The sequence below is a fragment of the Dipodomys spectabilis genome, unplaced genomic scaffold, assembly GCF_019054845.1.
Source record: "Dipodomys spectabilis isolate Male_0828 unplaced genomic scaffold, ASM1905484v1 ptg000067l, whole genome shotgun sequence".
Classification (NCBI taxonomy): domain Eukaryota; kingdom Metazoa; phylum Chordata; class Mammalia; order Rodentia; family Heteromyidae; genus Dipodomys; species Dipodomys spectabilis.
The window spans coordinates 6,294,315-6,304,748 of record NW_024870744.1 but is presented as its reverse complement, the minus strand read 5'-3'; the positions used below and the strand labels follow the sequence as shown (position 1 = coordinate 6,304,748).

The 10,434-nt window shown below is 58.1% G+C and overlaps 1 pseudogene; it reads left to right on the top strand.

Annotated features, from left to right (window-relative positions):
* The first annotated feature begins 4,593 nt into the window (after positions 1–4,593).
* LOC122108878 lies at positions 4,594–8,757 on the top strand (annotated as a pseudogene).
* The last annotated feature ends 1,677 nt before the right edge of the window (positions 8,758–10,434 follow it).

Below are 10,434 nucleotides of genomic sequence, written 5' to 3'. Positions count from 1 at the left end.
TTCCACAGTAGCTGGGCCGCTCTGTCTCCCCACTAGCAATGGTTGGAAGTTCCTGTTGCTCCACATCCTGGTCAAGTTTTGGTGTTGTCGCCTTTGGAGTCTGGCCATTGTGACAGGGTGCAGGGTCTCACCATTGGTTTACTTGCATCTCCCTGGTAACATCGATGTCAAGCATCTTCTCAAATGCTCATTTGCCACCTGCATGTTTTCTTTGATGAGGTGTCCATTAAGATCTTAGCTCCTTTTTACACAGAATTGTTTGGCTTCTTACGGTTGAGTTTTGGGGGAATTTCAGTCCTGGGGTTTAAACTAAGACAGGGCCTTGCAGTTGCTAGGGTGGTACTGTGCTCTTGAGATATGGGCTCAGCCTTTTTGCTTTTATTTTTCCAAATAGACTGTTCCTGTTGCATCTGGGTGGGTCAGGACCTCAGTCTGCCTACTTTCACTTCCTGCCTAGCTTGGATGGCACGTGCTCACTGCTGCACCAACTTCTGTTTCTGAAGTCAACTGAGATGGAGGCCTCATGGACTTGTTGCCCCAGCTGGCCTCGAACCACAGTCTTCCCGATCCCCACTTCTCTAGCAGCTAGGATTATTGACGCAGCGGCCCCCGCCCGCCCGCCCCTCTCTGGTCCGCACAGGGGCTGAGCCGGCAGCGCATGTGCTGAGCCAGCGCTGCGGACCCAGGGCCCGGCGAGGGCCTGGCGGACAGCCCTCCCTGGCCGGACGGCGAAGCGGGCCTCTGTGGGCAGGGGCATCGGGTCCTGTCCCTCAGGGTTAGGGGCACGGTCAGGAGGCAGAGGGGTTCGGGGGCGGAGCCGCAGAATCCACGTGCAGATGCAGGGCTTCAGGGTTGTGGCGTCGGGGCGTGGCCTTTGGAGTGGGGTGAGGAAAGGGGCGGGGCACCTGGTCACCTCAGCCAGTCAGGGTTCCTGTGGGGAATTGGAGGAGGGGCTTCAGGGCGGGAGGGGCGTGGCCGGGTGGTTTGTGGGCGGAGACTGCGGCAAGGGGAGCAGGAGGGGCCCTGTGCCTCTGCTCTGGGCTGGGGGCCGAGCAGGGTGGGAGTCTGTTCGGCTCCTCCGCCCAGGAGGGAAAGGCCCAGGCCGCCGTCCAGGGCCGGGCATCCGGGGTAGAGGCCAGGGGCCCAGAGGCGGCCACCGGGCTTCAGGGCGGGGCCCGGGGCGGGTTCCCGGCCAGCCTGGAGAGCGGCCGTTGGTGAGGTCGCTGCGCTCCTAATGTCCTGGCCAGGGTGACTCCGTCTCCTCCGTGGGCACAAACCTGGGGCTCATCCGGCCCTGAAGGCCTCGAGGGAGGACAGCGGAAGGGGACCGCAACCATGGTTCCCCAGCAGTGGACACTGGCGGGTGAGTGCGGTGGAGCCAAGGACAGGGACGAGAGGCGGGGCCGGGGAGAGGGAAGGCGGGGCCTGGGAGAGGAGAGGCGGGGCCTGGGAGAGGAGAGGCGGGGCCTGGGAGAGGAGAGGCGGGGCCTGGGAGAGGAGAGGCGGGGCCTGGGAGAGGAGAGGCGGGGCCTGGGAGAGGAGAGGCGGGGCCTGGGAGAGGAGAGGCGGGACCTGGGAGAAGAGAGGCGGGGCCTGGGAGAGCAGAGGCGGGGCCAGGGAGAGGGAAGGCGGGGCCTGGGAGAGGAGAGGCGGGGCCTGGGAGAGGAGAGGCGGGGCCTGGGAGAGGAGAGGCGGGACCTGGGAGAGGAGAGGCGGGACCTGGGAGAGGAGAGGCGGGGCCTGGGAGATGAGAGGCGGGGCCTGGGAGAGGAGAGGCGGGGCCCGTGAGAGGAGAGGCGGGGCCGGGGAGAGGGAAGGCGGGGCCTGGGAGAGGAGAGGCGGGGCCTGGGAGAGGAGAGGCGGGGTCCGGGAGATGAGAGGCGGGGCCTGGGAGAGCAGAGGCGGGGCCGGGGAGAGGGAAAAGGCGGGGGCAGGGAGGGGGAAGGCGGGGCCTGGGGGAGGAGAGGCGGGGCCTGGGAGAGGAGAGGCGGGGCCTGGGAGAGGAGAGGCGGGGCCCGGGAGAGGAGAGGCGGGGCCCGGGAGAGGAGAGGCGGGGTCCGGGAGAGGAGAGGCGGGGCTGGGGAGAGGAGAGGCGGGGCCGGGTAGAAGTGGCTCACACCTGCAATCCTAGCTACTCAGGAGGATGAGATCTGAGGATCACAGTTTGGAGCTCCCCACAGCAGATCAGTCCATTAGACGCCATCTCCAAAATAATCAGCAAAAATAAGGGCTGGGGGTGTGGCCCAAGTGCTCCAGTGCTGGCTGAGCAAGCCAGGGCAGCAGGAATGTGGCCTGGGTTCCAACCTCAGTGAAGGCCAAATACACAAATGAGAGGTCAGGTGTTCCCTGCCTGGTTCCTTGGTTTCCCAGAAGCTAGTCGGAGTTATTTGTTTCATGGCTGGAGGAGGAGGAAACAGTAAGGTAAAGGTAGACCAGTAGTACAGGGAGTTAAAAGGACTGATTTTGGGGCCTGAGCCAATCACAGGTGGTGGTGTGTGTGGTGTTCAGTAAGCCTTTCTGTTTCAGTAAGCCTGTTAGCCGTATTTGAACTCTTTCTCTCCCTCTCTCCCTCCCTTCTTCCCTCCCTCCCTTTCTCTCTCCCTCCCTCCCTCCCTTCCTCCCTCCCTGCCTTTCTTCCTCCCTCCCTTCCTTCCTTCCTTCCTTCCTTCTTTTTTCTGTCCTTCCTCCTTTCCTTTCTTCCTTTCTTTTTTCTTAGGCTGGGACTTGAACTCAGTACCTGAAGCTTTTGCTCTTTCCCTAGCACTCTCCTAACTGAGCCACGTCCCCAGCACCAATATTCCAACTCTTAACCATGGAAACTCCTGACTTTCGTAGCTCAGTGACCAGCGCTGGCCCAGCATGCCCAGGTTCCTCACAGGAAGTCAAAGGAAATAGATGCCGGGAGGGGTGAGGGAAGGCGGGGGAGCAGCTGAACTTCCCACTCTGTGTTTCAGGAAAACTGAAGCACTACTTGCTTCACCCCGGAACCCTTCTCCTGATGACTCTTGCTGTGGTCTTCTTCAGGTAAGAAGCTAGGCTTGGGAGTGGCCTGCCGGAGCCGGGTGGGGCCCTGGGCTGCCTTCCACACCACAATCCCAGCAGGATGAGGGTGCTGCCACCCTCAGCTGGGCTAGATGGTGTGTCCAGCCTGTCCTGGCCTGTGCCCTTGGCCCTCACAGTGATGCCCATTTTCCTTCCACTTGGTCGGGGCCTCTGGGCTGGGTGGTTGGCCTGGGGAAGGGAAGGAAGGCCAGTCTGAGCAGAGGGTTGGGCCCAGGCAGCGGACCCCTGCAGGCCTGTATCCTGAGCAGCTGTCTCTGCCCACTTCCTTCTCCTAGCTATGGGTTCTTGACCCCCAGCAGACAGGCACAGGGAGGCCTGGGAGCTGAGTCCAGGTGAGTGAGGCTGAGGGATGGAGGAGGGCCTGCGTGGCCTGTGCTAGGAGCCTGACCTGTGTGTCCCATCCAGCAGCATTTGTCACCTCAGTTGCCCTAAAGCGTTGCCTGCCTGTCCCCCTTTGTCCTCAGCTCCCATCTGACCTTCAGCCCCAACCCTGGGCTCCCCTGGCTCTCTGGGCCGTCCATCTGAGGAGCCTGTTGAGAGCATGGCTTTGCCTTCCACCCTCCTGCCTCACCCCTGTACCAGGTGGTCCCCAGATCCTCAGCTGCCTTTCTGTGTCTCCCACATCCATGGGCTTCTCTTTGCCTTCTCAGCCCTGCCGAGCCAAAGCTGTTCTGTGTGTGGGGAGGGGCTGGGCACCCCCGCCCATGCCTGATCTGGGCAGTGGGACTTCCCCTGCGTTGCTCTGCCTTCCTCTCCTGCAGTCAACGAGACCGCGGGTCTCAGCTCATGCGCGCTCAGCACATGCAATGTCTGCTTCCTTGAACCAGTGGCACTCAACTGACTTTTTGTTAAATTACAAAACATTTTTGCCTGGTCAAGGCTCATACCTGTAACCCTAGCTACTCAGAAGCCTGAGATCTGAGGATTGTGGTTCAAAGCCAGCCTGGGCAGGAAAGTCCCTGAGACCCTTATCTCCAATAAGCCACCAGAAAATCTGCAAGTGGTGCTGTGGCTTAAGTGCTAGCACGCTAGCCTTGAGCTGAAGAGCTGAGGGACAGCGCCCAGCCCCACAACTGACAAAAACAAAACAAAACAAAAACTTTTTTAACACTTTAAAAATGGTTATTAGACAAAAATCAAACAAAACAAAAACTTTTTTTAACACTTTAAAAATGGTTATTATAAAGGTAATGTAGAGATGCCTTACAGTTACATAAGTCAGATAATGAGTAGATTTTACTTTGGCAATGTCACCCCTTCCCTCTCTGTCTCCCTGATTTTCCCTCCCGTCCCTACCCACAAGTTGTAGAGTTCATTTTCAACGCAGTGTCCAGTGAGTACCACTGCTGAAATTGTTTATCCTTTGTCCCTCCATTACTATGCCCCCTTTTCCCTCCCAAAGACAGATAAATGAATAACCAAGACAAAAACAAAACAAAACCAGCAATGAAGAAATAAACGTCTTGTTTCCATTTCCTGGAGTTCATTTTGATAAACATTAGTTTATCTGATCAGATGCACATAGGCATTATGCCTTTGTGTTCACCTGACTCAAAGAGGAATACTCCCAGGCTGGTGTGTGTGTGTGTGTGTATGTCTCTGTGTCTGTGTGTCTGTGTGTCTGTGTGTGTGTCTGTGGCTGAGTCTGTATATGTCTGTGTCTGTATCCGTGTCTGTGTGTTTATCTGTCTGTGTGTCCGTGTCTGTGTCATTGAGTATATGTGTGTGCCAGTACTGAGGTTTGAACTCGGGGTTTAAGCACTGTCCCTTAGCTTTTTCACTCAAGGCTAGCTCACTACCACTTGAACTACAGCTCCACGTCTGGCTTTTGGTGGCTAACTAGAGATAAACATCTCAGACTTTCCTGGCCAGGCTGTGTTTGAACTGCGATCCTCAGATCTCAGCCTCCTGAGTAGCTGTGATTTCAGGCCTGAGCCGCTGCACCAGCAGGTTTTGCCCTTTTGTGAGTGGCGTGATTTTGTCACCTGTGTCATCAGGGTTCATCCCTGCTGCAGCCTGCGCTGCGCTTCCCTGCCCTTTCCATGCGGACTACCTACTCCCAGAGCCATCACGGGAAGAAAATGGTGGCTGCTGCAGGCTCTGCCCTGCGGGCTCCTCGTCTGTGGGGTCCGCTGCTCCCAGTGTCACAGGCCTGGCATGGACAGGGTTTCCTGCCACCTCTGAGGCTGGTCTCTGACACCCTGAGACTGGGAGCTTGGGCTCTAGGTGCCACAGAAACTGACATGGACCAGTCTGAGGCCCAGGAGAGCTGGTGTGGGCATCTGATGGTTCCCTGGGGCAGAGATTGCTGCTCAGCCCCTCCCTCCCCAGAGTTACAGGGCCACTAGGCCCCTCCCAGCCTGCAGCGTGGGTCCACCAGCCCTGTGTTCCTTGGGTGTTGGGTTCCTCTTCCACATTGCAGAGACAAATTAGAGAAGCCTCATACCTCAGCCCCTCCACCAACTCTGGCACTGAGTGATGTGGGGTGTAGCCCTCACAGCCGGTGAAGGACGGCTCCCCACGCCCCACAGCCCCGTGGGACGAGGGTCCCGAGTGACTCCTGTGCACACTTGTGTTTTGGTTTTCAGGATGGTGTATCCCCCGCCGATGGCTCTCACGCCCGCGTGAGTAAATGGACTGTCGCTGCAAGGGGCACAGGGGTCTGTGGCAAAGATATGCACAGGCAGTTTCTTTGGGCTGGCTTGTGGCTTGGCTACCATGCCTGAAGCCTCCACAGGGCAGGAAAAAGCAACAAAGAAACGCTCTAGATTTTCCTGGATTAGTGCTTAATGTTCTGTTTCCTGTTATTTCTTTTTTTTCTTTTTGTATTGGAGGTTGACCTGAGGACCCCAGAGGATCTGTTCTGTTTCTTTGACTTGAGTTCCTGGCAGAGTCACGGGTTCCCTAAGGGGTGCTTGGGTGGGTGAGGACCACTCCAAGCCTTGCCAGCAGATCTCAGCTCCTTCTGCAGGAGCAGGGCCGGCATTCGGGGATGGCTGTTGCCTGGTCCCCTCGAGTCTGATTTGCCTCTGGTTGGTCTCCTGGTGACAGCCAGGTCTGCCTGTGGGAGGACGGAGGCAGCCGGGGAGAGGGCAGGTACGGCGGTGGGCACACATTGCACACCGAGTGTGGCTCTCTCTCTGTGCAGTAGGAGAGACGTCCTTGTCCTGACACCATGGCTGGCTCCCATCATCTGGGAGGGGACCTTCAACATTGACATCTTGAATGAGCAGTTCGGGCTTCAGAACATCACCGTGGGATTATCTGTGTTTGCCATCAAAAAGTAAGAGATGCGCAGGGTGGAGGGCGGAGGCCTGGGGACACCCGGATCTGTGATGTGTTCAGGCCATGGTGGAATGTGGGGGAAGATGGAAGGATGGCTGTAAAAGTTCCTTCACTCCGTGACCTTTCTGGGCCCCTATGGCTCAGCTGCTGGTCGAGCCCAGTGCCATTTCCCCTGTCAGCTGGTGCCCGGTCTCCTCCCTCTATCCCCTCAGCCAGGGGTGGCTGCACCCCCTCTGGTAGAGGAGGCAGCGGGAGAGGAGGGAGGAGCCTGGCTTCCTCTGGGAGCAGCAGGAGCATGGTGCCGGCCAAGCCAGAGGGGGGGGAGCTGGGGGGGAGGGGGCCGCTGCTGTACTCTAAGATGCCAGGCAGGGCTGAGGCAACAGTCTGTAGACCATCCATCTGCAGGCCTCTGCGGGTGGCAGCCCATCTGTCCACCCCAGGGGTACTGGTGGGACCAGCTGGGTGGGAGCTAGTGAGCAAGCTGCCTCAGGCCCAGCTGCCCTGTGGAGACTGTGGAGAAAGGCCTGGGTGCAGGAATGGGCCCTGGGGTGGAGATGGAAGCTCCTGCCCGTCACAGAGCAGCAGCAGCAGTGTGCAGAAGGACCCTAGGACAGCCCTAGGCTGCCACCACGTCACCGGCTGGGACTTGAGGCGGTGGTGGCTGGCGGGAGGGTCTCAGAAGGGCACAGATGCAGCATGAGCACTCTGGTCCCACTGCCGGGGACTAGAGCAGCACCCAGCACAAAAGCCCTGCTGCCACATTTGGCCACGCTGTCTCCCTGGGACCCGCTGTGGGCCCAGCAGACACCAGCAGGTGCTGAGCCCGCGGGAAGTCGACCGGCCACCCCACCGCTGTCAGCTGAGGCTGAAGCCTCGGTGGCTGCGCTTGGTGCCCTGAGAAGGATTCATTGAGGAGCCCGTGCGGTGTGGGTACGAAGGGTGAGCGTGGGCAGCAAGGGAGAGCCCTGTCCCGTGGCAGAGGTCCAGTCCCTGGGCAGTCTTGAGGGAGGACCGGCCATGAGGCAGGCGGAAACTTCCTGAGCTACAGCTCTTGCTCTTGGAGCTAAGGCCCGGGTGTGAGCAAACGCTGGTGGGTCTGCCCCTTCTTCCTCAAGTGCCCATCTGCCTGGCCTGCCTGCCCTTCCGAGTCCTGCTCCCTGCGCTTCCTGAGGATCCAAGGCCTAGAAATGGTTTGCTGAGGCCATTGTCTGAAGGCTACTTCATGCTGTGAAGGAAGGGCTGGGTGTAGAGACTCTTCCTTCCCTAAGATGGGGCTGAGGGACAGGCCCACAGGAGGGGAGACAGTATGCAGACCTAGGGGTGCTGTACAGCTGCCCTGGAGTCCCAGGGTCCCCAGCCAGGTGTCCTGGAGCCCCAGGGATGATGGCCAGGTGTCCTGGAGCCCCAGGGATGATGGCCAGGTGTCCTGGAGCCCCAGGGATGATGGCCAGGTGTCCTGGAGCCCCAGGTGTCCAGCAGCGTGGCAAAGACACCTTTAGGATCCAGGTGTGTCGCTCAGTCTGGCATTTGCCACAGAACGGTGGGGCCACAGGAAGCCTCCAGCTCCGGCTCAGGTCTGCTGTGGACTGTGGGATGCTGGTGGTCCCCATCTCTGACAGAGCAGGGTGATTGGCAGGAGAGGGTGGGTTCCGCTGGACCCGGGTGGGTTCCGACTCCGGGCCCAGCCACACCTCCCCCACCCTCGTCCTCCCTTGCAGGTACATCACCTTCCTGAGGCTGTTCCTGGAGTCTGCGGAGCAGCACTTCATGGTGGGCTACCGTGTCACCTACTACGTGTTCACCGACCGGCCCGCAGACGTGCCCCAGGTGGGGCTCGGGCCGGGGCGGCGGCTGGCGGTGCTGCCCGCGCCCAGCTACCCGCGCTGGCAGGACGTGTCCATGCGCCGCATGCAGATGATCAGCCAGTTCTTGGAGCAGCCCTCCCGGCAGGAGATGGATTATCTGGTGTGCGCCGACGTGGACATGAAGTTCCAGGACCACGTGGGCGTGGAGATCCTGACCCCGCTCTTCGGCACCCTGCACCCCGGCTTCTACACGAGCGAGCGCGATGCCTTCACCTACGAACGCCGGCCCCAGTCCCAGGCCTACATCCCCCACGACCAGGGGGACTTCTACTACATGGGGGCCTTCTTTGGGGGGTCAGTGGCGGAGGTGCACCGGCTCACCAAGGCCTGTCATGAGGCCATGGCGGTCGACCGGGCCAACAACATCGAGGCTGTGTGGCATGACGAGAGCCACCTGAACAAGTACCTGCTGCTCCGCAAGCCCACCAAGGTGCTGTCCCCGGAGTACCTGTGGGACCTGCACATGCTGCCCTGGCCCTCCGTGCTGAAGAAGCTGCGGTTTGTCGCCGTACACAAGAATCACCAGGAAATCCGGAACCGCTAGCGGGACTGGAGGGCGGTGGTCAGCGACACCAAGGGCATGCAGCCCGTGCTGCCCTGGAAGGCTTTTAGAGAAAAGGCTTAGTGCCAACCTTCCTTTGACACTAGAAGTTGCTGAAGCTCCCCTCCCCCATCTCCACACCTCCGTCTCCCCTGTCCTCCCAAGGCCAGCAGGCAGGCCAGGCACCAACTCGCTACAGAGACAGGCCTGGTACTCGGGTGCAAGTCGGGGCCTCTAGGATGGATGACCTTGCCATCGGTCCCCTCTGTGTGTCCTTGGCTCTGGAGACAGGTGGTCCCAGCCCCTTCACAGAAGATGGATTACGTCGTGGGGTAGGGGAGGGGGCAGGGCGGTGGGCCTGAAGAGCCTGGGGCTGGGCCGTCTTCAGCCTCAGGCTGTTTTCCTGCTCCTCTCTGAGTTCTGGTAGCAGAGTAGAAGCTGGAGCATGTCCTTCCTGCCATGCTGTGCGGGGAGGCTTCGCGGTGAGGCTTTGGGTCAATGATGGCCTGGAGAGGCCATGGCCTCTGCCCAGCCCCGAAGAGGCCGTAGCCAGCTGCCCCCGTCCCTGGGCCTGAACTCAGAGCCTGGATGCTGTCCCTGAGCTTTTGTGCCCAAGGCTAGCACTCTACTTTTTGAGCCACTGCTCTACTTACAGCTTTTTGGTGGTTAATTGGAGGTAAAGAGTCTCATGGACTTTCCTTCCTAAGCAAGATTTGAAGTGCAATCCTCATATCTCAGCCTTCTGAGTAGCAAGGATTGCAGGTGTGAGCTACTGGTGCCTGGCAATATCTTGTTTTACCTTGTGGTTCTCTTGTGACATTGATGTGGAATGTTTTTACGTAATTACTTACCATTTGTGACTTTGTGGGGGGTTCTAGAGATTAAACCCAACACCTCATGCTTGCTAGGAAAGATCTCTAAAACTGGAGCCATGCCTCCAACCCACCTCTGCCCAAGTTTTAGTTGGTTTGCTTTTTATCATTGGATTTGGAGAGTTCTCTGTGTAATTCATACAAGTTTTTTTATCATTCTGTGTTTCACATTTCTACATTGGGCTTGACTTTTAATTCTCAATAAAATCTTTCATCAAGCAAAATGGCATTTTTTGTTTTGTTTCATTTTGTTTTATTTCATGGATCCTGGGGCTTAAACCCTGGGCCTGGACACTGATCTTGAGCATTTGTGTTCCAGACTACTTTTGTACAAATTGTCACAGCTCTACTTCCAGATTTCTGTGGCTAATTGGAGATAAGAGTCTCATGGAACTTTCTTGCTGAGTTGGCTTCAAACTGTGGTCCTCAAATCTCAGCCTGTGAGCCACCGATACCTGGCTAGAATTATTGCATTAATTTTTGTGCCAGTAATGGAGCTTGAACTCAGGTCCTCCAGGTCTCAATTGGCTTTTCCACTCAAGGCTAGCACTCTGCCACCTGAACCACACCCCCACTATTGTTTTGCTGGACGAATGGAGGTAAGAATCTGTCTCATGGACTTTCCTGGCATACACTGTGATCCTCAGATCTCAGCCTCCTGAGTATCTGAGATTACAAGTGTGAGCTCATCAGCACCTGGCTAGTGTTTAATGAAGTTTATGGGTTATAGTGTGGGACTTGTACCTGAGACAGCACTGCCAAGGTCACTTAGTCACAAGGTCATCTTGTGACACCTTCTAGGAGTTGA